At 44.9% G+C, this 27029-nt stretch overlaps 1 protein-coding gene across 2 annotated transcripts in view; it reads left to right on the top strand.

The window, feature by feature from the left end:
* The first annotated feature begins 1293 nt into the window (after positions 1 to 1293).
* The window catches only part of RESF1 (retroelement silencing factor 1), a 38869-nt gene continuing 13133 nt past the window's right edge, over positions 1294 to 27029 (top strand). The window contains exon 1 of one of the 2 annotated variants that reach the window (XM_075940457.2): positions 1294 to 1481. The gene's annotated coding sequence lies outside the window, so the exon portion shown is untranslated. Of the gene's footprint in view, positions 1482 to 14176 lie in introns of those variants that run through there. The other variant, XM_075940472.2, reaches the window with a different exon arrangement.

Below are 27029 nucleotides of genomic sequence, written 5' to 3'. Positions count from 1 at the left end.
TGAGAAAGGAGTTTGTAGCAGAATGCCTCACACTGAAGGTCTGCTTCAAAAGGGTGAAAAACTGTTTATACAGGAGGACACTTGTTTACCACTGATGGAACTCTCCATGCTTTACCCAAGATTTCCATGCCCGTTCTTATCTTGTTTTGAACATAATTTTTCAGAAGTCAGCAAACAAAGATATTCTACATTAACAGTAGCTTGGTACAGAAGGAGTGTTGGTTAGGCATCAACAAAATAATCCATTTTATGCTATCTTTTCCTGTCTGAAAAAACAATGTTGCAATGGCAATTTCCATATAAGAAATGGAGTTATAATAAAAGACTGCAAAATCAGTCCTCAGTAGCAGACATACAAAACATGTAGATTGCTTTATTTCTGTAACTAGAAGCATCAGTTTGTATAACTGATGTAATACAGTAGCTAGTGTGAAATACACGAAATAATGTTTTCTATTTGTGTTAAATTATATCACGTTGAAGCGTATTGAAGATTAATGTTTTCACTTGCAACATGCAAAAATAAATCAGTGTATATTTCTTGTATATCTGCTAGTGAGAACTGATTTTGCAGTCTTTTCTTAGAACTCCATTTCTTATATGGAAATTGCCGTGGGAACGTTGCTTTTTCAGAATTTTCCCCTTTCCTTTTTGCCTTAGCTCAAAGCACTGAGAGACTCTAGTTCCATATCGTCAACACCGGGGTGGCCCAGTATGTAGCCTAGATTGCTTCCACATGCTATTTGTGCAATCAATCAGTAACGCGGTTTAGTTTCATTTGCCAACTGGTGAATTTGCAGCAAACCCGTAGTGTTTGCTGGGCTTACTCCTCGGGGGGGGGGGGGGGAAAAGGAGGTTAAAAAAATCCTCCCTTCCCCAATATTTTTTATTTCACATTTATGTTGTCAGCGACAAACTGCCCCGAGTGCAGCGGGGGGGGGGGGGGGGGGGGGGGGTGCGTGCTCTTTGCGGAGCAATTTCCAATTCAGTCCAAAAGCCAATTCACTGCTCGCAGTAAAACAAACAAAAAACTTTAGTCCCGCAGCTCCTCGCTCCGCGCCGCGTGGCCAGACAACAGCCCCGCCCCTCCCTGCTGGTCTCGTGGGGCGAAGCCGCGCGCGGGGGCCTGGCGCTGGGCTCTGTTGCGGAGCGAGGAAGGAAGGGCGCGTGGTTGGAATCCGGCGGCCGCTAGGACCGCGCAGCACACCACTTCCCTACCGCCGCCCGCTCCTCTGGGGGCAAGCGCGCCCGGGGGGCGGGGCCAGGCAGCCGGGGGGGGCGGGGCGGAGCGCGGCGCGGCGGGGCAGGGTGCGGGTCAGTCAGAGCGCGGCTCGGCAGCGCGAGGAGAGCAGCGGCTGCGCGGCTCGCGCGCTCTGTGGGGACCCGCAACGGATTCGCACCCCCCCCCCCCACACAACCGCTTCGCTGGGCTCGCCGGACTCCCCCCCGTCCCGCCCCGCCGGGCGCCGCTACATGCTCAGGTACCACCGCGCCGCAGTGACGGGGCGTGTGGGGGAAACAACCCCCCCCCCGCGTGGCCGTGTCACCGGGGGGGGGGGGCATCAGTGGCGCGGCGGGTCTGCGGGTCATCACCCCGCGCCGCTGCCGGGGCCCCCCTGGTGGCGGGCGAGAGCGGCCCCCGCCTGGCTCCTGGCCTCCTGCCCGAGCCGGGCTTGCGCCCGAGCTGCTGCGGGCGCGGGGGCTTTGTCTCTGGGTCTCGAGAGGGAGCGGCGCCTGCCGGCTCGCCGCGCCTGGGGAAGGAGCCTGCGTCTCCTCCCTCCCTCCCTCCCTCCCGCCCCCGGCGTGTCCCCAGAATAGTCCCCGATCCCGCCCGGGTCGAGTGGCTGCTGCTCAAGTGGGCTCCTGGGGACCGCACAAAGGAGACAGATTCCCCAGCGGCGAGCCTCCGCGAGCCTCCGCGGCACTTCATTACGGGTTGCAAGCGGGTGCGTGCCCAGGGAAGTGCAGTGATTAGTTGCATCTGTGTTTTATAATCAGGGCTCTGCGAGCACGTTGGGTGTTCTTGATGTTCAGAACCGTGTGCGCTGGAAAAACAGCCCCCCTCCGTGCCTCTCTGTGGGGATGGTGCTACTTGACACAGTGTATAGGGAATGGTTCAAACCCCCCTAGCTTTGTGTACCTCATTCCTGATGTCAGTAGCTCAGAGCGACATCTGCATTAACTGTACCGAGCACACAGTTCATCTTTGGTGTCGCGGAATAAGCACGAGAGGACGCGGAGAGGACGGACTGTGCCTTAACCAAGGAAATCTCAGAGTTTATATACCTTCGTAATTCCCCTGAGCACATAATGGAATTTAGCAGAAAACTAGGATCATCTGTACTTAAGTGGTTACATCTGTTAGTTCTTGAGACGTACATTTTTCTTTTTTGCAAGCCTTGCAGTTTCTTTGTCTCTAACTCAACTCACTCAGGAAACTTGCTTCTCATGTAGCACGCACCACATATAGGCCCAGTCCTCTGACCAAACTTTCTGGCCTTGTGTGGCCTGTTTCCACATTGGGAAACAGCAGCACAATGTGCATCTTGCATCTAACCAATTCCGCATATAAAAAGAACAGGTTAGGACAGTGGTCTCCAACTTTTTTACACCCAAGATCACCTTTTAAATGACAGAACAAGCCAAGCTCTACTTCCCTGTCCCTTCCTTGAAGCCCCTCCCTGTACTTGAAGCCCCACCCTCTCTATTCTCCTCTCCATCACTTGCTATCCCCAACCCTTATATTGCTGCTTTTTCCCCCAATTCTTCTGTAGGAAGAGGTTTTTCCAACATTTGGCCTGTCTAGACTGGACCAAATGTCAGAAAAACTCCTTTCGGAAGCCCCTTTATTTCTTGTGGAAAGAGGAATATAGGGGTGACCGAAAGATCATGTTTGCTCTTCCACTAAAAGAAACGGAAGAACAAACGCATCCCTGAATGCAGAAGAGTTTTTCTGGGATATCTCCAGAATCCTGAAAAACTCCTGCAGTCTAACCATACCCTTGCTGGTTTGAGACAGGATGTGTAGGCTCTGGGGTGGGAATGAGGGATTTGGGTGTGGGAAGGGGTGAGAGGTGCAAGCTCTGGGAGGAGATCTGGATACAGGAGGAGGTGGATAAGGGGACGCTTGCTCGGGGAGGGGGCTCCACATTGGGCAGTGTTGGGGTCAGATGTAGGGTTAGGGTACTAAGCAAGCCACAGACTTCCGGATGTGCGGGTTCAGGAATTTGGATTGGAGTATGTGAGGGGCTCAGGGCAGGGGGTTTCAGTGTATGATAGGCTCAGATGTAAGGTCTTGGGGAAAGGGGAGTGCAGGAGTGTTATGATGCTGTGGCCAGATGGGGGCTTGGCTTCAATTGGGGGTTTGTTGGCTAGACTTCATTTTTAAATCAAATACTGTGTCAAACATAAAAAGTTTCTGCATCATCTTTATTGCTGAGTGGGGCAGGGAGCCTGTTTTGAGTCAGGGGTCACTGACCCACAGAAAAGTTAGTTGGGGCCACACAAGTGAGATGCAAAAAAAAAAAAAAATCCTCCAACCCCCCCAAGCTTAGTTAATGTGGCCCCAACTGTGTTGGTGGGAGCAGAGGACACAGTACTGGGGAAGGGTGCTAGTGGGTGCTTTGGCAGGGCACAGGGTGCTAGTGGGGACAGAGTTCTGCGTTTGGGGGCATGGGAGAGAGAACAGGGTGCTGGGAGGGGGAGAGGACAGGGTTCTGCAGCAGGGGACAGAGTGCCAGTGGGGACAAGTTTCTGCAGTTCCACAGCGTGGCCGGCACCTGTGGGAGGGGAGCAGCCAGCGCACTTCTGTAAGCCCCGGAAGTGGCGCGAAGCTGCAGGACTTCTGTCCACTCCGCGGGAAGCCGGCACTACCTCCATTGTCGCAGTTTTGTTAATAGGACTGGGTCAAAACCACAAAGGGGGCAAGGATGCTAGCCTACAGCAAAAATATATGCAAGACATTCTGTTATTTTTTTATGACAAGATCAGAGATCCCCAAAAATATATGCGAGGTGTCCTGTTGGCCGAGAGTCGAGCGGTGGACAACATCTGGTCATTTTTAGAATTTTCAGTGTCTTGCCCGTTTTTGGATTTGAGCGATATTCTCTCCAGTTGTGTGAGTGCACCCTCAAATCTCAAGGTGCGGAAATGTATGGTTTGATGTCATAAAAATACCTATAACACATTAAGAATGCTCTACCCATGTCGATGATTCTCCTATCTTCTTGCTTTTCATACTGTCCTTTACTGTACTAGTGCACTTATAGTCTCTGCTACCGTGCTTTCTTATATCACTGAAACAGCCTCCCCCCCCCCCCATCTGTGGAGTGAGGCTGTTTCCTTAATCTCCCGAGGGTCTTCCTGAGCAGTCCTGGCCAGGCTGGAGCAACGCCCATGCCGTGCAGTGGGCTGCTTGGGCTAGGCTGGGCCTTCCATGGACAAGTGGTTGCTCTGTCCCGGTCCACTGTGGCCCTCTGTGGGCAAGGCTACTCTGGCCAGGCTGGGCTCTGCTCCAGATTATCAGTAAGCATCATCCGCTGTAAGGGTGATGGTAATTGGTTTCCTATTTAGATCCCTATTATAGACTAGAAGTGCAGATTAAAAATCTTTTGAACAGAAAGAAAAACTGTGTACAAAAATGTTTTCATATTCAATTTTAACATACTTTGGCCATGTAAGAACTCCCGTTCCTGAGCACTTCATAGTTAAAGTCATCAGTTTTTTGCACTATACGCTGATCTCTATATATCCATCAATACCATGTTCCATTCAGGATTTGCTGATATGATTTAAGGATGTTAAATTTTGATTAATCAGCTAATCGACTAATCTCAACTAAGTCAATAAGGGAGGGTTGGAGCGCTTGTTATCTCTCTGCTTCTCTCCCCTTGAAATGTACAGGAGCTGCCCGTGGCTCTTGTACACTTAAAAGGGAGAGACTCAGTGTGTTCCCTCTACCTCTTTGCCTTCAAAGTGCACATGAGCTGTACATTTCAAGGCAGTGGGAAGCCCTTAGGTGCCTTTTCCTTTGAAATGTACAAGAGCTGCAGGCAGCTCTTGCACATTTAAAAGGGAGAGGAGCAGCAGTGGGACCAGGGTGAGCGGGACTGTTTCAGTCCTCGCTCGGATTGTTTCCTCAGTGCCCTCTGCCTTCTCTTTCCCCATGCTATCTCTTTCTGATAGAGGCAGCAAGGGAAGGGGAAGCGACTAGTTGAGTTCCCACTCTAGTTGACTAGTCGCTTACAACCCTAATATGATTTAGGGATGTAATAATGTAGTCGATTAACTGATAAGCAAAAGTTTATTGGTTAATGCTATAGAGCACATGTATTTTCGTCCCCTCCCTGCTAGTATATTTTTTAGCAGACTGGCCAGCAGCGTGGCTTAGTCCTGGCTTGTGACAGGCCCAGGACCTACCCTGCTGCAGCTCTGCATTTAAAGAGTATTAGTAGCTGGCAGGCAGACAGACAGCCCAGCTCTGTCCTGACTCATGCTGGGCGCTGCGGCTCTGCATTTAAAGTGTATTAGAAGCCAGGTGGGTAGCAAGCCTAGCTCAGTTCCAGCTTGTGCCAGGTCCAGGAGCTCAGACCCCCTAGCAGGGGTTGCTGCTACCGCACGGTGCTCTCTCTTTATCAGAGGCTGCAGCACTGGGCGACAGGCAGCTGGTCCACAAGGGGGCTGGTTTTTTAATTGGCCCCCCTCGTGAACCAGCTCCCACCTGGCATCCTGCACTGCTGCCTCTGAAACAGAGGCAGCAGCATGGAGTGGCAGGGAGCTTCTTGGGAGTGAGGGCTGCTAGCCCTGCCCCCAGGCACTATAGAATAATGGATTAACCGCTAAGAATTCATGAGGTTACTTGACTATTCAATTAACGGATATTTAACATCCTTAATATGATTCAACCTATAACTTGAGTACACATCTAAGGTTATGCTATGAGGTTATAATATTCTGGCTTGGCTAGGAGTTATTGCCTATTGAGCTAACCTGCTTGCTTGGCTATAAATCTGTTTTCTTATGGATTTCTTATTTCCTTATGGTTTGAATGTATGTTTATTATAATAGGCTACAATAGGTTTATATTAAAGTAGTGTGGCTGTAATATGTTACCTATAGGCCTCATCCTGTATGTTAAGGCAGTTGGCTTACGTATGTGTGGGACCTTTCACCTAGATAGCATACTCAATGTATGTATATTTGGGACTTTTCGCCCAGATAGATAGTGATAAGATAAAGCAACTTTTAATGACATAGAGGGCTTCCAAGAATTCCCATGGACTTAATAAGTATACCACAACTTGGAAAAACCTGAAATAACCAGTGAAGACCAGACCAAATAATTGGGTTGGACAAAAATAACAAAAGTGACACACAACTACAAAATGAGCCAAGGTAAAGAATTGCCATATATGATAAGTTGAGATCCAATGATATACTGATCTATAGGAAAAAGTGTTAGAAGGGTAGCTATGTTAGTCTGTATCTGAAAAAACAATGAGGAGCCCTGTGGCACCTTAGAAGCCAACAGATGTATTATGGCATAAGCATTCGTGGCTAAAATTCGCTTCATCAGATGAATTGTAGTGGAAATTACATAAGTATATAATATGTTAATGAGGCTAATCAAGTCAGGGTGGAAGTGGCTCTTAGCATTTGGTGAGGCAATGTGAATATCAAAGAAAGGAAAATATACCTTTGTAGTGCATTAACTAGTTAGTCTCTAGGTGCCAAAGGACTCCTAATTGTTTCTATGGGAAAAAGACACTTCAGCACTAGAAAGGTGAAGAAATACAAATTAGGATAAAGGGAAACATCCCCTACTGAATACGTATCAAACATAACAAAATTAGCATAACACATTATAGAAGTGGCACCCCAGCAGAAGGGTAGTAGAAGGAGATGTAGATGTTTGAGAGGTGCCAGAATGATGGCCAGTGGTAATGATCCAGAAGGTGATGGTGATGAGGAAGACAATGGATAAAACTGCAGGTTGTTGAAGAAGGAATGGTGTGAATATATGGAAATATAGCTATACAGTCCCTATCTGTCTTGGTAAGTTGTGGTGTTTGGGACTAAGCTAAATGTTTTAAACTATATTTGTAAGTGTACAAGAGTTTCTGTAGTTTGTGTTGCAATTGGCACGTTAGGATTCTCAACAATATAATACTGGGTCTGATCTGGAACAAAAACCTGTCAGCCCTCAAAGAGGTAATTGAAAATGCCTAAGTAATCTATATAATCATGCACGAGTGGCACCGTTGAAATACCAAATCCGTCTGTAGTGCTAAAGAAGAAGAAAACTTTCATCATAAGGGAAATAAATCGTTAGCATCACAGGTATGAAAAGCTAGAATTCTCTGAACTGGACTGAGAACATAGTTTATGCTGTTTGCAATGCCAAAGAATCCATTGTAAAATGAAAATACAAGAACAGCACTGAAATTTGCTCCATAAATTCTTTTCTATGCCATTGAAAGGTTCTCTGTACAAATAAATGCGAAGGAAGCTTGGTCTGCGTCTCAGAAAGCCATTGGAATGCTGAAGATTATGAGTTTTGGGAACCATATTGTCCAGCCCTTTGAATCTGGATTTTTTGGGGCCCTTGAGCTAATATGCTTCCTGACTTTAGCCATGACAACAGGATAATTAAAAAAAAATAACCTCACCATAGTAACTTATGACTATGCTTCGATTCTTTGTAGATGAGCCAGAGTCCCACCTTGTGTTTATAATGTTTGTATTTAAGGTAAACTTTATCTGTTTTTTATATTCTCAGTAACTGAATTTAGTTTGACTGTGGCATGTTAGTGATGGATTGTATGTCCTCATGCCTATTGACTATTAGGAGATGTGTCGAGATGGCCGGAAAGAGACTACTTGTGATGGATGAGAGCATAGCTGTTTTCTGTAGATGAAGTAATAATTTTATGGAGAGATTCTTTTAGTTTATCAGGAATGACTCTGATTGTTTGTCACAATATCTCTGATTGAACGATCCATTATTTTATTAAGAAAAATTGAATTGATGAATTGAATAAAAGTTTAAAGAAGAGCACTAATCATAGAATCATAGAACTGGAAGAGACCTCAGAAGGTCATCAAGTCCAGCCCCCTGCTCTAGGCAGGACCAATTCCAACTAAATCAACCCGGCCAGGGCTTTGTCAAGCAGAGACTTAAACACCTCTAAGGATGGAGACTCCACTACTTCCCTAGGTAACCCATTCCAGTGCTTCACCACCCTCCTAGTGAAATAGTTTTTCCTAATATCCAACCTGGACCTCTCCCACCACAACTTGAGACCATTGCTCCTTGTTCTGCCATCTGTCACTACTGAGAACAGCCTCTCTCCATCCTCTTTGGAACCTCCCTTCAGGAAGTTGAAGGCTGCTATCAAATCCCCCCTCACTCTTCGCTTCTGCAGACTAAACAGACCCTAGTCCCTCAGCCTCTCCTCATAAGTCATGCTCCAGCCCCCTAATCATTTTGGTTGCCCTCTGCTGGACCCTCTCCAATGCATCCACATCCTTTTTGTAGTGGGGGGCCCAGAACTGGACACACTACTCCACATGCGGCCTCACCAAAGCTGAATAAAGGGGAATGATGACATCTCTGGATCTGCTGGCAATGCTCCTCTTAATGCAACCTAATATGCCATTAGCCTTCTTGGCTACAAGGGCACACTGTTGACTCATATCTAGCTTCTCATCCACTGTAACCCCCAGGTCCTTTTCTGCAGAACTACTACTTAACGGGTTGGTCCCCAGCTTGTAACTATGCTTGGGATTCTTCCATCCCAAGTGCAGGACTCTACACTTGTCCTTGTTGAACCTCATCAGATTTCTTGTGGCCCAATCCTCCAATTTGTCTAAGTCATTCTGTACCCTATCTCTGCCCTTAAGCGTATCTATCTCTCCCCCCAGCTTAGTGTCATCCGCAAACTTGCTGAGGGTGCAATCCATCCCCTCATCCAGATCATTAATAAGGATATTGAACAAAACCAGTCCTAGAACCGAACCTTGGGGCACTCCGCTAGAAACCAACCGCCATCCTGACATCGAGCCATTGATCACTACTCGCTGGGCCCGGCCTTCTAGCCATCTTTCTATCCATCTTACCGTCCATTTATCCAATCCACAATCCCTTAACTTGCTGGCAAGAATATTGTGGGAGACCGTATCAAAAGCCTTGCTAAAGCCTTGCTAAAGTCAAGGTATATAACATCCACTGACTTTCCCATGTCCACCGAGCCAGTTACCTCATCATAGAAGCTAATCAGATTGGTCAGGCACGACTTGCCCTTTGTGAATCCATGCTGACTATTCCTAATCACTTTCCTCTCATCCAAGTGCCTCAATATGGATTCCTTAACGATCCCTTACATGATTTTTCCAGGAACCGAGGTAAGACTGACCGGCCTATAGTTCCCTGGATCATCCTTCTTCCCTTTTTTGAAGATGGGCACAACATTTGCCTTTTTCCAGTCATCCGGGATTTCTCCCGATCTCCACGACTTTTCAAAGATAATAGCCAAAGGCTCCACAATGACATTTGCCAACTCCCTCAGTACCCTCGAATGCACTAAGTCCGGACCGATGGATTTATGTACGTTTAGGTTTTCTAAATAGTTCCTAACCTGTTCTTTACCCACCACGGGCTGTCCATCTTCATCCCATCTTGCGTCACTTGGCGCAGAAGTCCAGGAGCCGACCTTGTCCGTGAATACAGAGGCAAAGAAAGCATTGAGTACTTCAGCTTTCCCCACATCATCTGTCACTAGGTTACCTCCTTCATCCATTAGGGGCCGCACACCCTCTCTGATCACCTTCTTCTTATTAACATGCCTGTAGAAACCTTTCTTGTTATCCTTCACATCCTTAGCCAGTCGCAATTCCATTTGTGCTTTCGCCTTCCTGATAACCCCCCGGCATTCTCGAGCTATACCTTTAAACTCCTACCTGGTCATTTGTCCAAGTTTCCACTGTTTGTAAGCTTCCTTTTTGTGCTTAAGTTCACCAAGGATTTTCCCTGTAAGCCAGTCCGGTCTCCTACCATGTTTGCCTCTCTTGCTACGCGTCGGGATGGCTTCTTTCTGTGCCTTAAACAAGGCTTCTTTAAAATACTGCCAGCTGTCCTAAGAATGATAAAAGGATTAGGAAGCATGCCCGAGAGTGGTAGACTCAAAGAACTCTTTCCATCTTTCTAAGAACCTGGGACAGACGAATGTTTGATTTAGCCTAGTATCCTCTCTCTGTTTGTCAGTGACCAGTATCAGAACTTCAGGGAAAGTGTACAGAGCAGGTCAAGTGGAACAATCCTCTCCTATGGCAATCAGATTTAGTGCCATCCCAAGGTGAGGTTTTATCCCGGATCATCTTGGCTAATAAGAATGGCTCTCCTGTGTCAGACAGAAGGTCCATCTAGTCCAGAATCCTTTCTTCAAATAGTGGCCACTGCGAGGGACCCTATGGGGATTGAACAGAATACGTGATCAAGTGATCCATGTTGCAGGGCTGAATGATGGATGAAACCGGGTGGAGTGGTAAAGAGCGATTTATTTGATTATAGCATCCAGATCGCTTGTTCCCCCTCTACCTCATGACCAACCAAGTGAGCCCTGAGTTATGGTTATGGCGTCTTTTATTCCTACCCTTCTCTTAGTACCTGCCCTATCCCTTTCTTTCCGAATCATCCTTTTGTTTCCTAATATGGTGAGGATTATCCCTTCCCGGACCCAAACTCCTAATATGGAGAGGCTACCTTTCCCCAGACCCTACCTATTGATTCCTTATATGCTGCATTTTGAAACCTTATTTTACTGGCAGCAGATTGGGTAACTTACTTACGGTAAGGCCCCAAATTAGGGAACTTTGTGGTTTAATTTACGAGAGGATGCTACTCCTGAGGTAATCCTTGTATTGCCCTCTTTCGTGTTACACAGGGGCCCCCCATGCATCTGAAGGTCGTCTTGCTTCCAAGCTGGGGTTTCTGTAGAGAATTACGAAAGCAGGCTCTTATGCCTGGATCCTGCCTTCAGCTCCCTGTAGGCCAGATCCAGCGCTGAGACCCCCTTTATTACCACATCCACAATTCATCCCCAGCTTCTGGCAAATAAGAGACTAGGGACACCATCCCTATACCATCCTGGCTGGTAGCCATTGATAAGTGATCTTCTGTAAATTTACCTTGTGCCTTTTGGAACCCAGTGTAGTTTTGGCCATCATAACATACTCTGGAAAGAGTATCACAGTTTGTGCATTGTGTGAAAAAATACTTCCTTTTGTTTCTTTTAAACCTGATGCCTATTAATTTCATTTGGTGATGCTTTAGTTCTTTTGTTAGGAGTAAATAGCACTTCCTTATCTACTTTTTCCAAATCAGACATGATTTATAGACCACAATAATATCCCCCCTGTGGTATGAGACTGTCTTTTCCAAGCTGGAACGTCCCAATCTTATCGATCTCATTGCAGCCGTTCCATATCTCAAATAGCTGTTGATTCATCATAAGCAAGAAAAAGTTAAGGGATGACTTGATTTTAGTCTACAGGAGAAAAATATAATAGGATCTTCAGTGTAGCAGAGACATATATGATATGATTCAACAGCTGAATGTTGAAGCTAGACAAATTAGACTTGAACTAAGGAGTAATTTTTTATGTTGAGTAACTAATTGGAATAGTTTATTAAAGGTTGAGATGGATTCTCTTATTACTGACAATTTTTAGATTAAGCTTAGATATTATAAAATGAGCTAAGAATTATTTTGGGGAAGTTCTTGGCCTTTGTTACACAGGAGATTAGACTAGATCAATGGTTCTTAACCTCTTTGGCACTGTTACCCCTTAAGCTTAACTAATAAACCAAAATTACCCCTCCTCTTTTTTTAAATGACAGTAGACAAAAATAAAATTGTCATTTTTATTGTATTTTGTTTTGTCATGTTGAACAAAATTGAACACCTATTGTGTGTTAAACATATATTAGGTTCGTTATTCAGAAAATGAAAACACATAAAAATAGCATTTCTCAGATGAATTTCTCAGTGTGAAGTTTGATACTGCTTCTGCTTGACTAGCTTAGAGAAATGAGGTTTTGTTACAGCTAATGCACTTTTCAAGTCATGACTAACATCCAATCTCTTCCTTGCCTTCATTTTAATGTTGACCATTGTAGAAAAGCAAACCTCACAGTTATACATAGTGGCAAGTGGGATTAGAAGTTTGAGAGCTCTGTCAGAGAATTGGGTATTCTAAACCACCTTTTCTCCAAAAAGTTGGCAAATCAGAATCCTGAAAATTTGCTTTCAGTATTTTCACAGACCAAGGAATTTCTGCTTTCGCCTAGATATCCTTGTCTTTGATTACTTTTTTTTCCACTTTAAATGATCTCGCAATCCATGCATTCATGCGATGTTGTTCTATATCTGGTAAGTATCCGCTGATGGGTTCTGTTTCCGACAGTAAGTGTCTTATGATTTCATCAGCAAATGAACATTTATATTTAGTTGCCTCAAGCCGAGTTGTCAGTTCTAACCACATCATAAATCACCAGTTTCAACCCTACGTTGGTAAAGATGGGACTTACCAAGGAAGCTAGCGACCTTGTCTTGAGCTGTGAGATTATTCGCCATATTCCCTTCTAGTGAGAGATTTAGTTGATTAATTTCAGTAAAAAAAAAACCTGCAAGATATGTCAATTTTAGAATGACTAAAAATTCAGCTCCAACCTCTTAACACAATACTTTAAAAATTCTGGAATTTGTTGCATTACTTTGAATATGATTAACAATTTTAACAACTGCACAGACCACTTTGCTAAGATTTGGTGGAAGTGTCTTCATGCCAAAGCATTTCTGTGAAGTGTGCAGGGGTGAATGTAGTCTCAGGGGCAACCTGCTTTATATGAGCCTTAAACCCAGAATGAATTCCTATCGATGGTCCATCAGTGCACATACCAACTAATTTTGTCCATTGTAACCCCTTACCGATGAAGAAATTCTGCGATGTTCTGAACAGATCTTCTCTGCACGCAGTAGTGGGCAGCAATTCAGAGAATAGCAATTCCTCCTTCACAGACTCAACTTTTATATACCAAGCGTTCACAAGTAATTGTTCACAGGAGGCGACATCTGTTGATTCATCCAACTGGAAAGTAGGAACTAGCTTTTGTCTCTGCAGCTACTTGATCCAAAATGTCTTCTCTCATCTCAGAAATGCACCTTTCACGGTACAGTTTGAAAGTGATAGCAGATCCACTGCTTTTGCATGTTGCTTCCCAAGAACAAGCCTCACTGTTTCAACCAGACATCGTTTGATGAGATCCTCTCCGGTTGTATGAGGTTTTTTACATTCAGCAATTCGGAGAGCAATATGATAGGATGCTTCAAGAACAGATTCATTTGTCTTCGCAAACTGATCAATTGAATCTAGATGAGAGGGTTGAGGCTTTTCAACCAAATGGTCAGTAATGCTAGCAAATCTGCCTGGTAAAAATGCGTTTGTGACCTTTTCTTTGCTCAAGCCATGACTGAAATTAAAAATCTAAAATTAGAAATCTTGAAAATAAATTTTAAAAAGTATTACTCATTATGATTTGAAAAACTAATATGATTTTCACCAGATTATAAATGACATATGTTAAAAATATGTATTGTATTTTAAATTTCTTAAGTCACCATTTAAATTTAAATTATAAATTAGTGTTACTCTTATTTATAGTTTTTATTGAAAAGGGTAATTTATATTAAACTAAGACTAAATAAAAATATTTACTTTTCTTTTACAATCTAAAGGACATTCAGAACATTAATTCATAATTAATCCAGAATTCAATTAAATATTAATAAAATGTATTTAACTATTACTGTGGAGCTGCGCCCCTGCTCACTACTCTCACTAGCTCCGCTTTCTCTGGGGGGGTAGGTGTCTGGCCAGGGGGAAGGGTGCAGGAGCAGGCAAGGTGTTTGGTCAGAGGGGAAGAGAGTAGGAGTAGGTTGGGGGTAGATGGCTACCTTGGGGGGAGGTTGCAGGAGTGTGCTGGGTGTGTGGGGTCTTGGTGGAAGGGATGTGTGAGGGGGCTGGAAGTGCGGGGTCTTGGCAGACGGGTATGTAAGGAGGTTCGGTTTGTGGGGTCTTGGCTGAGGGGAGGTGTAGGGGGGCTAGGGCTGTGGGGAGCGGGTGTGGCTGCCACCATCAACCGAAATCCTGGAGTCCCACCACGAGGGGCTGCTCCACTATGGGTGGCATCAGGAACTGACTAACGAGAGTGGACCCGGGATTCTGGAACAACAGATGCTATCCTCAGAAGATGCACCGTGGCCAATCTTGGCCTAGGGCAGAGGAGGCGGGAGGCTGTGGGTGGAGGCGGGCCGAGGATGCAGAGACACATGTCATTCTGTCCCTCATGATTTTTTTTTTTAATACAAAGATATGTTTCATTACCAAGGATGAATTGAAAATGATCTTTTGTTGGGCTTGCCCCAGTGGTTTTACAGGAGCTGAACAGTAACAAAATTGAACCTGTATCTGCAAGTCAGATGAAGTTGTGCTGCAATATGTACTGTTACTGCATGATTCATACTTTGAAGGAGCGATAATAAAATATTGTTGAATAAAGTAAATTAAACAATTTACTGATGTCATTGTCACCTAATGTTCAATTTAATAATATAATTAATAAATTGTGTCTTCACTGACATTACTTTGTTTATCAGAAGTGTGTGTAGTTCACCAGCTCATTACCCCCTGAAATATGCCAAAATCCCCTTAAGGATTAAAAAGCCACTGTACTAGAGGAATACAGTGGTTCCTGTGACCTTATCTCTGAAACAAGTGATAAGGTTACCAGTTATGTAAACCTGAACTAGTAAATATTTTTTGGGATGGTCCTTTGAAACTATAACATGAGCCCACCTATTAAATTCTGATGCACCCCACCACCGTACCTTGCCTGAACTAGAACCTCTGGTCTGTCCAAGCAAAGACACAGTTAGGAGTCACATTCCACTGCAGAGTGACACAGACATTGAGATCCATTGAGCTCTGGGTAGGCACAGTTACAGGCACTTGACACAGTAACCAGGTTCACAGTGCCAATGGGGTCAAACCCCCAAATCTGTCTCCCTATGCATAACATTTATACCAAGTTTGCTGATAAATAATGCTCCCTCTGTGTTTTTTTTCTAGCCGTGAGTAGAATAAATTGTATTATGTGCGCCAAGGTATGTGCAAATGTGTACTTGCAGTAGAAATACATGCTCCTGGCTATAAGTGCTCTGCTAATCAGCTGGGCACTATTTGAATCTCTTGGTGGCTGCTCAATTGCTAAGCTTACAGGGAACACTGCTTATAAGCGTTGTCAATGACGAAGAGATGCATAATTGTGTTTCCCTTGATAATTTAGATTATTCATAAATCCAGTGTAAATAAAGTGATATTAGATATAAAAAGTAGGATTTAAGTGATTTCAAGTGGTAGCAGACAGATCATAGTAAGTTACTAGGCAAAATGAAATGAAACAACAATCCAGCTAAGTCTAATATACTGAAATACATGTTCACATGCAATTTCTTATCCTAACAGGAGTTTTAATCACCTTTTCTGACAAGCTAGGCAGCCTCCTCACTTGGGCCCAATCTTTCCCCACTGTTCAGTGTTTGATGTTTCCAATGGCTGTCTTAGGTGGTAACCAGGGTTCTCCTGGAGTTGGCAGGAGCCCCTTTTCTTTCGTTTCATGCTAAGGATGTTAAATATCAACTAATTGACTACTTGAGTAGTCAATGCATTTTGCATCGACTATTCGATTAGTCGATAGGGTGCCTCTGCCTTGCTGCTTTGAAGTACCTCCTCCTCCACTCCCCCCATCCTTTGCTGCCTTTTTCTGATACTTAGCAAGTTGGGGAGGGATGGGGGGAATTGACTAGTCAACTAGCCTGTCGACTAGTCAATAAGCATTTGTTTTATCAGATAGTCCCTCACATTATTTCATGCCTTTAAATAGGTTTTTCCTGTGCCAGGAATCCTTTGTGTCCCGTTCAGACTTTTTCTTATCCTGAGTGGAAAAGTACAGTGTCCAAAATGATTTCCAGATCAGGGATCACTTGTCTTTCTAGGACTAACCATAGTTCAGGCTCACAAAAGAAGCAAGATTATTCACAGATCATTGTCCTAAATACCAGGCCATTAGGTTACTTAAGTACTGCTAATGGCCCTCTTGTAGATCAGTAAACAGATTTACACTACTTGTTTCTAATTTTAAATTCAGAAATGATAACATTCTCGCAAATAGAACATTCACATTGAGCAGATTATAAATTTTGAAATGATTTGTAGGCAATAGTTTGCAGAAAGCATATCTCAGTTAGGCATGTTCATATTCAAAAGCATATTCCCATAAAGAATAAGGGGGGGCAACATCACATTAGCCTTTTATGGTTCTCCATGTGTTTGAAGCTTATGATTTTTGCGCCAGAAATTCCACAATTTTTGCTATGTTGGCCGAAGTGTGTCTAAAATAATCTCACAGTAGCTCAGTTTAAAATATGACACTAACATGTTATCATTACATAAGACTGTAATGTCATTTTGTTGACATAGTCCATAGACACAGAAAGGACTAATTAATAAACTGTGGTGGTGGTTGTAAATTGACAAAATGGTCACATTTAATATAGCAGATGTGTTGTGTAATCAGTGTAACAGCAAACCATTGAGTAATGCATTGATTAGTGTCTAAGCCATTAAGAAATAATTATGGCCACAGATCATTTCAGTAGTTATAACATAGCTACTGCTGTCTTTGGCTTATTGATTAGGTTAAGTTACATAAGATTAAAACATGAGAGAAAAAAATTTCAGTAAGGCCATCCTAATATTGAAGAGAATGTAGGCTAAAGGTTACAAAAGTAGCTTTTTAAGGCAGAAGTTGTGAGGGAAGTGTTCTGTCTTAATATTTTCCACCCCTCAATGGAATGCATTTTCTTATGTGCATCGATATGGAGGTGATGCATGACACATTTGCAGTTGCAGCAGTTGACTGTCCTTAACATCATTTTAACATTCAAATTTTTATTGACTCTAACAGATAATTCACAACACTAAGTGTATGGTATCCTTAAAACTTCTACAACTAGCTCTGATCTTCCCCACTCCCGCTGACATTTTGATTCATAGACTGAAACAAATACAAGTGTTGCTGTTTTTTTCTGACTCTGAATCAATTTCTTCGCCTTGAGTGAATGATACCAAACAATGAAAATACTGTGCCTGCACAGGAAGCTAGTGTCGTGAAAAGCTGGTTTAGCAACTGAATGAACTCTATCTCAAGGGGCCTGGCTACTTGCAGGGGAGTAACTAAATACAAACTGATGAAATGATTTCACTCTGGTACTGACATTTCTTATGACTAGAATAACTGAGGAGTAATTTTGACATGTCCATTCCCATGGCAGCAGCAGCATCTTCAGAAGTTGGGTATCTACCTTTAAACTACTAAGGATCCATAAAGATCACAAGCAAATGAAGTGAAGTTAGTGCTAAATCCGTTCACTTTATTGTCTGCAGCGTAACTTTGCAACGAGGAATTTCTTTTGTCATTGTCCCTTGAAGTGTGTCTGAACTTTGACAACATCAGAAATGCAGCAGCAATTTCTCTGAAGTTTAAGGTTCTGGATAATAGGCTTTAGGATACTGAGCATACCCTCTACATCACTGGTGCACAACCTTTTTTGATCTGTGATCCCCGTGCTGTGGGTGCTGCCAACTGCCAGGCCTACCCCGCGGTCAGCCAGATCTAGGAGCCATGCTGCAGGGGCCGCCAACTGCCGGGCCCAGCCACCAGCCAGCTGGATCTAAGCACTGTGCGGCTGTGCCCAGCCCCCAGCTGGCCGGATCTAAGCGACGTTCCATGTGGCCGCCAACAGCCAGGCCCAGCCCTCATGGCCAGATCTAAGCGCTGTGACCCCCTGGGAAGACATACGCAACCCCTTTAGGGATCGCGATCCATGGGTTGTGCACCACTGTTCTACATTCCTCTTTAGGTATTTTGAATGAGAGAACTTCCATGAATTTCTATCATGGCTTTCTTCTCAAAGCTTTATTAGAATAGGCCAGTTCTTAATAAATGGTTCAAAAGAATCAACCACAGAATTCCATTGAACATGTTGAGGGAGAATTAGTTTTAATCCTTGGGTTCTCTTCAGTGAAGCTGAAGCAACATGGTTGTTATGGAAGCATTTTACGTATTCAACAACATTTTCTTGTATTCATGGAGAACATGTACTTAAGACTTTGACTAAAATATTCATTACATGTTCACAGCAGCGAAATGTTACTCAGGAGCATTCTTCAGTTTCTTCTAAGTATCTTGTAATCTTTGCCATGCTTGCAGCATTGTTGTTAGGCTTTTAAAAAACACATAGGATCTTTTTCATGGGATAAGGCAATTTGCCATGTTTATTGAGAATACAGGAACCAGTATATGCTGGTTAACAAATTAAATGGGAATGCCCCCACCACCGGGGGTGGGCTGCTCCAGCCAGGCTGGGCCTCCCATGTGTGTGGGCTGCTCCAGCTGGGTGGAGTGCCACTGCCCATAGCAGGTCTTGTTCTTGCCTGCAGTGGGTTGGGGGGGAGGAAAGAGAGAGAAGCTGCCTCAGCACACCGGTTAATTGCAACCAGTACGGATCACCCAGTAAAGTTGATGCTTACTGGTTAACTTGTCACATCACTAATCTGAGTGCACATACATATACTTACACACATTCCTACCAAAGTTATAGTTCTAGTTAGGCTGGATGCCGGGGAGGGGGGAGGAGCCAGGATCTGCAGCTCATGATTTGAATCTTGGCAGGATGAACCCAGAGTTGCATGGCAAAGCAGCCCATTTTTATAGTAGTTTGTCCCCATTCAGATGTATTGATTTTGCACAGTCATGTTCTAATCAGTTACTCATTACAGATGTTTATCTCTAAGTTATTTTTCTTGTCACCTGTCAATACTTCAGTATTTTGGATGATTTTTCAGGGAGTTGCCTTATGAATTGTTGCAGAATAAACACGCAGTCTGATTTACAGATTCGGGCCAGCCAGAAGCGTTTGTTTAATGTGATCACAGGAGACGACACAAAGACGTGCTCTGCCTAACAAAGGAAATCTCAAAGTGTATATATACCTTTGTAATTCCCGTGAGCACATAATGGAATTTAGCAGAAAACTAGAACCATATGTACTTAAGTGGTTACATCTTTTAGTACATTTTTCTTTTTTGCAAACCTTGCAGTTTCTTTGTAACTCTGCTCACTCAGAAGGCTCGCTTCTGACGCAGCATGCGTCACACATAGGCCTAGTACTTTGACCAAACTTTCAAGCCTTGTATGGCCTGCTTCCACAAATGGTTTGTCAGATCAGCTTATCTTGTCCCTAAGGAGGTGATTGACTCATCGTCGATGGAGCTATGTAGTCTAGATGCACCCTATCACTTCTTCTTTGAGTGGTCCCCATGGGTGCTCCACTGTAAGTGTCAGGCTCGTCCTGCACCGCAGATCGGAGACTTTCAATAGTTGTAGTCAGCTGGGCTGCGCATGCACGGTTAGTGTTTTGTGCTGGTCACACCCTTTGATTGTTGCGTGTAGCCTGGCTCCTGCCAGTTCCTCTCAACCGTCGTCGGGTGTAGATGGAGCTCCCCTTTTCTTCTTTTCCGACCTACTGTTCCCTGTAGATAGATAGTTAAATTAATTAGTTACATGTAGTTTGTTCTTATTGTTCTAATATTAAGAAAAAAAGTTTCTTCCCTGTTCACGGCTTTACCACCCTCCTTGAGATAGTGGCGTCTTCCCGCTTGAAAAAAAGAGGGGGGGAAAAAAAAGACAGAACTAGAAAACTTATAGCGCAATCCCTGGGTCACCAGGTTTTAAAAAATGCGCCCTTTGATGTGAGGTGATGCCAGCCTCTGATGGCCATTCCACTTGTATACAATGCCTGGGGGAAGTCCATATCCCACAGAAGTGTGCACATTGCAGGAAACTCACGTCCAGAGCTCGCCGTGACAGAGAAATGCGCCTGAAGATGCCGCTTTTTGATAAGGTGCTTCAACTGGACGCTCCAATAGCAACTCCCCAGGTGGGAGGGGATGGAGAAGTGCACGGCTTCCTCTCCTAAACTAGCCACACAAAAAAAGAAATGGGCATCTCCTACTCGCTCTTTGCTGCCTGAACCGACCACCAGGATCAGCAAAGGATTCAGGCTGGGTACTTTTGGGCTTGTCCTGGGCTTCTCCATTCTGGCTCCAGCTGCAGAAGCCAAAAAAGTGGCAGCTCCAGCATGGTCGCCAGCAGCACTGAAACCTTCATTGACACCGGACGGGGCTCCTGTTCTTTGCAGGCGCCGGCGGCACCGGCTCTGCAAGAACAGCCAGCACCGACAACAGTGCTGCAACCAGCACCAGAGTGACCAGCACCGAGGGAGGTCCAACACAACATCGAGTCACTAGCTTCGGTGCCGTTGTTGGTACCAGTGGTGCTGCAAGCAGGATCAACCAACAGTTGCACAACTGCAGCGGCACCTGGGAAAGCTTTGGGCAACACGTGCAGCGAGAGGAGTCCTATTTCTCTTTCTCCTACTTTTTCACCAGAGCCGTCTCCCTTGCCTCCATTGCACCACTCACCCTTGCAGTGCGTGTATCGTCCCCACAGCCCTAGAGCTCACTACTATTCTAGGAGGAGCCCTTGATTCCCATACCGAAACCAGTCACGGCCGCATGACAGTCATTAGTACAGGCACCAGTCAGATTCCCTATCACCTTCCTCTGGGTGATCATGACATTATTCTTGCTCACCGTTTCGAAGTCTCATGCCGGTTACCGCAGACGATACGATAGCATCAAATCATCCAAATGCTTATCGCCATCTCGAGTGGACTGATAATTACGACCACCATCAGAGGGCGACCTACTCTGTGCGCTGCTGCTGTCATTCACTGTCACATCATGCTCGTATCACTCCCTGACCCATCAGTCCACTCCAGTGGAACTGCAGCAGCAGCGGGCACACCAATCAACCCCTCCTCCGCAGTGCTCACTTTCGGTGACTCAGCCCTTGGAGCTGGAAGAGGGTCAATTATCGGAGGCAGATGATCAGCAGCAAGAGACGCTAGTAGCTGACAGTTCCTCCTTCTCCCCTGATGAGGCAGCTTTCCCGGCAGACATGTCCCCGCCAGATGACTTGAAACAATTTCTAGGGCTTTTCAAGTGGGTGGATCAATCTCAGGAGGTCCAATTGGCCGAAGTGCAAGCCAAACAATATTGATCGCTGAAAAACTTCCATCCTCCGCAAAGTTCAAAAATGGCCCTTCCCATTGATGAGGCCATCATGGAGGCTGCCGAAGACATCTGGCAGACCCCAGTTGGAGGGAGGGGGGGCGCAGAATGTAGGGAGATTGGGGGTCTTTTCCAGAGGTGCAGTGGATAAGATATCCGCCTCCAGAGCCAGAGGTAGAGGGCTCGAACCCTCCCTCCCCGGGGACAGCCACCTCCAGCTTGGTGATTGACAGACCTGGCACACTGGGGACAAAGGAAGGATAAGGGGATCCCATAGTGTAGGGAAGTTGTGGGGCTCCTCCAGTGGTGCAGTGGACTAGTAGCCGAGTGGATAAAAAATATTTTGTGCCCTCCAAAGGCCTTGAGTTCTTATTCAATCACCCATAACCAAATTAATTAGTGGTTGAGGTGACGCAATAACGAGCCCAAGCATCACAGTACAAAACCATGACACCTGATTTAAAAAAATTGGACATCTTTGGCAGGAAGGTGTATTCATCAGCTACGCTTCTCCTGCGTATTGCAAGCTATGCCGCCCTATTATCAAATCACAACTTTGATAATTACTCCAAAGTGGCAGATCTCCCTGATTCAAAGAGTCCACTTTTAAAATCTGTGGTGCAAGAGGGTTATGCGTCATCGCAAGCAGGATTGCAAATTGCCCTAGACGTGGCAGACACAGTTGCGCAAACAACTGCAACGGCGGTCGCGATGAGAAGGTTGTCTTGGCTTGCTTCAGATGCAGTCCCTAAAGAGCTCCAGAACAGGGTGGAGGACCTCTCATTTGAAAAGTAAAAACTCTTTGCGGACAAAACTGATGAGGTCCTCCATTTGGGGAAAGATTCTCAGATGACACTCCATACCCTTGGCATGTACACGCCCTCCTTTAGGTGTAAGGGGTACTACCCATATCAAAGAAAGAATGATTACCCCTTTCAGAGACAACAACATCGAGTCTTGGATCAATTCCGTTCAAGGCATTACCCACAACGCAGGTGCCCCCAGCCTCCCTGTACGACCAATATGGTGACCACAAAGTAGCAGGTTTGACTTCTCGGTCGAGGGAATGCTACCAGTCCTTCCTACATAGGCAAGACATCATGTCCCCTGCCTCTTCCACCACTGCCTACGACCGTTCCAGGCTTAATGGACAGCTATAACATCAGGCCAATGTGTGTTGCAGCTTTTGTCATCAGGGCTCACCATCCCATTTATGTCCATTCCGCCCACGACCCTGCCAACCCCGTCCCTCTTCAGGGACCCATCTCACGAGGACCTTTTGAAACAGGAGGTCCATTGTCTCCTGTTCATTGGTGCTATAGAGGTCATTCCAACACAATTCCGAAGAAGAGGGTTCAATTCTCATTATTTTCTCATGGAGAAGTCTAGAGGGTGTAGACCTATCCTCAACATCAGGAAATTGAATCAGCATCCCTGAAAGCTAAGATTCAAGATGGTGACCCTCTCTACCATAGTATCTTCGTTAGACAAGGATGATTGGTTTGCAGCCCTCGACTTGCAGGACGCCTATTTCCACATCGCCATCCACCCAGTTCATAAGTTATTTCTTTGTTTTGTCATCTGTGACAGTCACTTCCAGTACCCTGTGTTGCCATTTGGGCTTGCAGCTGCTCCCAGGGTTTTCTCTGTCTGTTGTAGCAGCACATTTACGTCGCAAGGACATTATGATTTTCCCTTACGTCGACGATTATCTCATAATGGGTCGATCACGAGAAGAGACATCCCATATGATCACACTAGCCAAGCAGACCCTCCAGTCCCTCGGCTTTATTATCAATGAGCAAAAATCCATGATAGAGCCCACTCAGATCATAAAATTTATAGGAGTGCGGCTAGATTCCATGATGGCTCGAGCGTACTTACTTCTGGAATGCTTCCAAGCAATTCAAGATCTAACCACCATCATTATGCATGCTCCTATTGTCAGTGTGCACTTGTTTACAACTTATAGGGCATATGGCCACCACCACTTTTGTGGTCCAGCATGCATGACTTCATTTGTGTTTTCTTCAACATTGCCTGGCGTCAGTATATATCCCCTCAGCGATGGGTCCCTGATTCCATGGTGGCTTCAGCAGTGATTTCAGTCTTTGATAAACCTTCACTCTGGCGCACATCCTGTGTACTGCTATGTAGTAACCTACAGTGGAGCATCCACAGGACCACTCGAAGAGGAAGAAGTTACTCACGTTCATGTAGTAACGATGGTTTTTGGAGATGTGTCCCTGTGGGTGCTCCACGTCCCACTCTCCTCCCCACTATGGAGCTTTTTTCTTGTTGCAGATACCTGAGCGGTTAGAGGAACAGGCGGGAGCCGGGTTCTGTGTGATGATCAAAGGGCACGAACGGCGTGAGACGCTAACCACGCATGCGTGGCTCATCTGACTACAGCTATTGAAAGTCTCTGATCTGTGGCACAGAATGAGTCCGGCACCCACAGGGACACGTCTTGAAGAACCATTGTTATTGCAAGAAAATGAGTAACTTCTTCATCGCTAGTCATAAGCACGCAACTATATGGATAAAGTGTTTATTGTTAATACAAAAAGGAGAATTTGTGGTACAGATGAAAAAGATTGCTTGGTTCATTTATAGTGACTTGTTGGTATTTGCTGCGCCTCACTACAAACTCATCCACTGTGTGGGATTTACTAGATGATTGAAATGTTTTGCTTGTTACTGATATTTGATTCTCTGAGAGATGTTTTGTTGAAGCACTGCTGCTATAAAAGTACCAGCAGATGACTCTGAAGTTGTTGCAGATAAAGTCAAAGTCTCTTTACGCTTAAATAGGATCTTGAAACAGCATTTAAAAAACTATTTTGAATAGTCACTCAGTTCTTCTCGCTCTATTTAATCATTTACAAGAGGCCCCTGCTTTGACGGCCCGATTTACAACTGTCCACCTTACAACCTTTTCCGTAAGTGCAGAAGGGGCCGAAATCCCCCGACTTATGTCCTTGCCCTCAGCATATGACGTCTGTCATAAATGCAGGCTCGAGTTGTGACAATCCCGACTTGTGACGCTATCGCAGGAAGCAATCGTGTCACAAGTTGTGGGCAGCCTGTACATTTTTTTCCCCCCAGCAAGGACGCATATCCAAATCCAAATGACCAAAAAAGCTGAAGACTGACTGTGTCTAGAGTGCATAATTTTGGAGTGAGCCCCACTGAACTCACTGGCACTTCTGTTTTTGAAAAAACAAGTATAAGATGGGCTTCCCTTGGGAAAACTGTTATGTTGAAGTAAAACAGGGAATAGACTAACCGCATCACCTTTATGGTCTGTGTCCATGATGTTCCAAAATAAGGGGCATGCATTGTGTAATATAAAATGAGAAAATGACATCCAGGGGCAACTCTAGATGTTTCTGACTGTTGCTTTCTGTACTAAATACTTTGGTGATAACTAAGTGTAGAATTTAACTAATTAAACAAGCTGTAAGGATTAGCTAAGAGATGGGTCAGGAACCTTTCAGAAGTGGTATGCTGACATTTAACTTATTCACGTCTATTTACGGGTCAGCATGCTGGTGATACTTTTTAAAATCATTAATACTCCTATTTATAGCAGCTTCATTAATAAATAAATTAAGATGACAATCATACTGTTTAGTGTGATCCTTGGCTTTGCTTTGCCTTGCTGAGTTCTCCAATCTTGGGCTCGTAGTTTGATACTTTAAGCAGGACACAAGCCTCCAGTCGGGGTTCGGCAACCTACGGCACGCCAGAGCAGCAACCCAAGCAGTCGCTTCTCAATGCGGCCACAGGCCTGTCCCTGTCTCCAGTCAACTCGCTCACCCATAGCTTCAACCCCTTCCCCTCCCCCCCGCAGCAATCTGCCCAGCTGCAGCTTAAACATGCCGCAGCAGAAACATGCCCGCTTGTCACATGTTCTAGACTTGAAATGCTGATGGCAGCCGCCCCACAATGCGGCCTCAGCCCCAGCGGCAGCTAACACCCAACGTGGCCCTGGCCACAAGAGCAGATGCCCCTTAACATGACCCTGGACTGTCGCCATCCCTGCCAGTGGGAATAGCCACGACACTCACCTTCCAGGGGCAGGAGGAAATGAGTGCTGCTACAGAGGTGGGTGGGCTTAGGTTAGAATTTTTTGTGCATCGCCTCGTAGGTGTGCACATTGAGGGAACACTGGCACAGGCTAGAGGAGGAGGGATAGGTCTGAGCTCCCACCTTGCATGCCAGTGAAAATTGGCTCACTGTGCCACTTGTTGTGACACCCTTTGAATGACTGTGGGTTCATACTTTCCCCAATAACTGTGAGCTTGCATTTGTGCATACTTACTGCATTGCTACAACCAGGGATAGTTATCTTGTCCTTCAGCCCCTTTGGGTCAGATGGTGACTCCTCTGCATCAGTAGCCACAGCTTTTTTTAGGCATAAAACACCGTAGAGAGCTGTTTCTTCAGCATTGTGTACCTGCTCAGCAGATGTCTTTTTTTCACTCTCAACTGACTGTACAAATTAATCAATGTACTTAGCGGCAGCTTATGTTTCTGCTAGGGTTACTAACTATCATTCATTTGTGTAAATGTGTAAGTGCTGGAATTAATAGCAGGTACATGTTTACATGTGGGGTGGAGGGGAGGTGGGAGCTGGTGCTCCCTCTGTGGGAGGCAGCAAGGTGTAGGGGGCAGACAGCTCTATGGAAGTTGGCATGTGTGGGGAGCCAGCTTAAAACCCAGCTCACCATGGACACTGGCTTCCACCCCACAGCAACGGGTGGGATAGCTCGTAGTTGATATGATTAACCAGAGCCCAAACTTATCAGTTAATCGTGTAGTTGACTACACACTAACATCCCTAGTATCTGAAGTTTTTTTCACTGCACACATGATTAACTAATGCTATTTGTGTTCTTAAATTTCTGAAGTCATATTTTCAAGTAGTCACACTCATGCTGCAGGCTAAATTCTTTGTGAAATATTTTTGTTTGTGCCATCACCACCTTGCCATAACTGTTAAAGCTTTCTTCCTGACACTGAAATCAGTGTATAAGTGCACTATCTCAATTGTTGCTTTTCCACCTTTTCAGTGTCTTACGAATACACCGGTTTTTTTTACTTTGGATAAAAACTTAATACTGTATGCAGATCTGATCACCCCCACCTGAAAAAGATATATTAGATTTAGAAAAGGTACTGAAAGGGCAACAGAAATGATTAGGGGTGAGGAACAGTTTCCATATGAGGAGAGATTAACAAGATTGGGGACTTTTCATCTTGGAAAAGAAATAACTAAAGCTGTGATGTCCAACATGCTAGCCACTAGCCACATGTGGCTATTTGGCCTGTTGGCTTGAACAACGTGGCTGTTTGGCTGGTGTGGCTAGTTGGCTACAGTGGCTACTGCTTCAGAACTGATTGGATACCATGGGACTAATGGGTGGGGAGATATAAAGATCCAGAGCATAGTGAATGGTGTGAATAAATAGAATAAGGAAATGTTCTTTATCCTTCACTAGCAACACAAGAAGCTGACCCAATGAAATGTATAGGCAGTAGATTTAAAACAAACAAAGGTTGTTTGTTCACAGTCAACCTGTGGACCTTTTTGCTAGGGGCTATAGATCCACGCTGTTCTGGAGAGTTCCTAAATGGAAAATCTCTTGCAAACCCAAGATATTAATTGACAGCCTTGGAGACTCATCTTGGGAGAATTCATCAGTGAACAG

Source organism: Pelodiscus sinensis, chromosome 1, assembly GCF_052426305.1.
Source record: "Pelodiscus sinensis isolate ZL-2025 chromosome 1, ASM5242630v1, whole genome shotgun sequence".
NCBI lineage: Eukaryota > Metazoa > Chordata > Testudines > Trionychidae > Pelodiscus > Pelodiscus sinensis.
The sequence above is the reverse complement of the archived record's forward strand: the minus strand, read 5'-3'. Positions and strand labels throughout refer to the sequence as shown.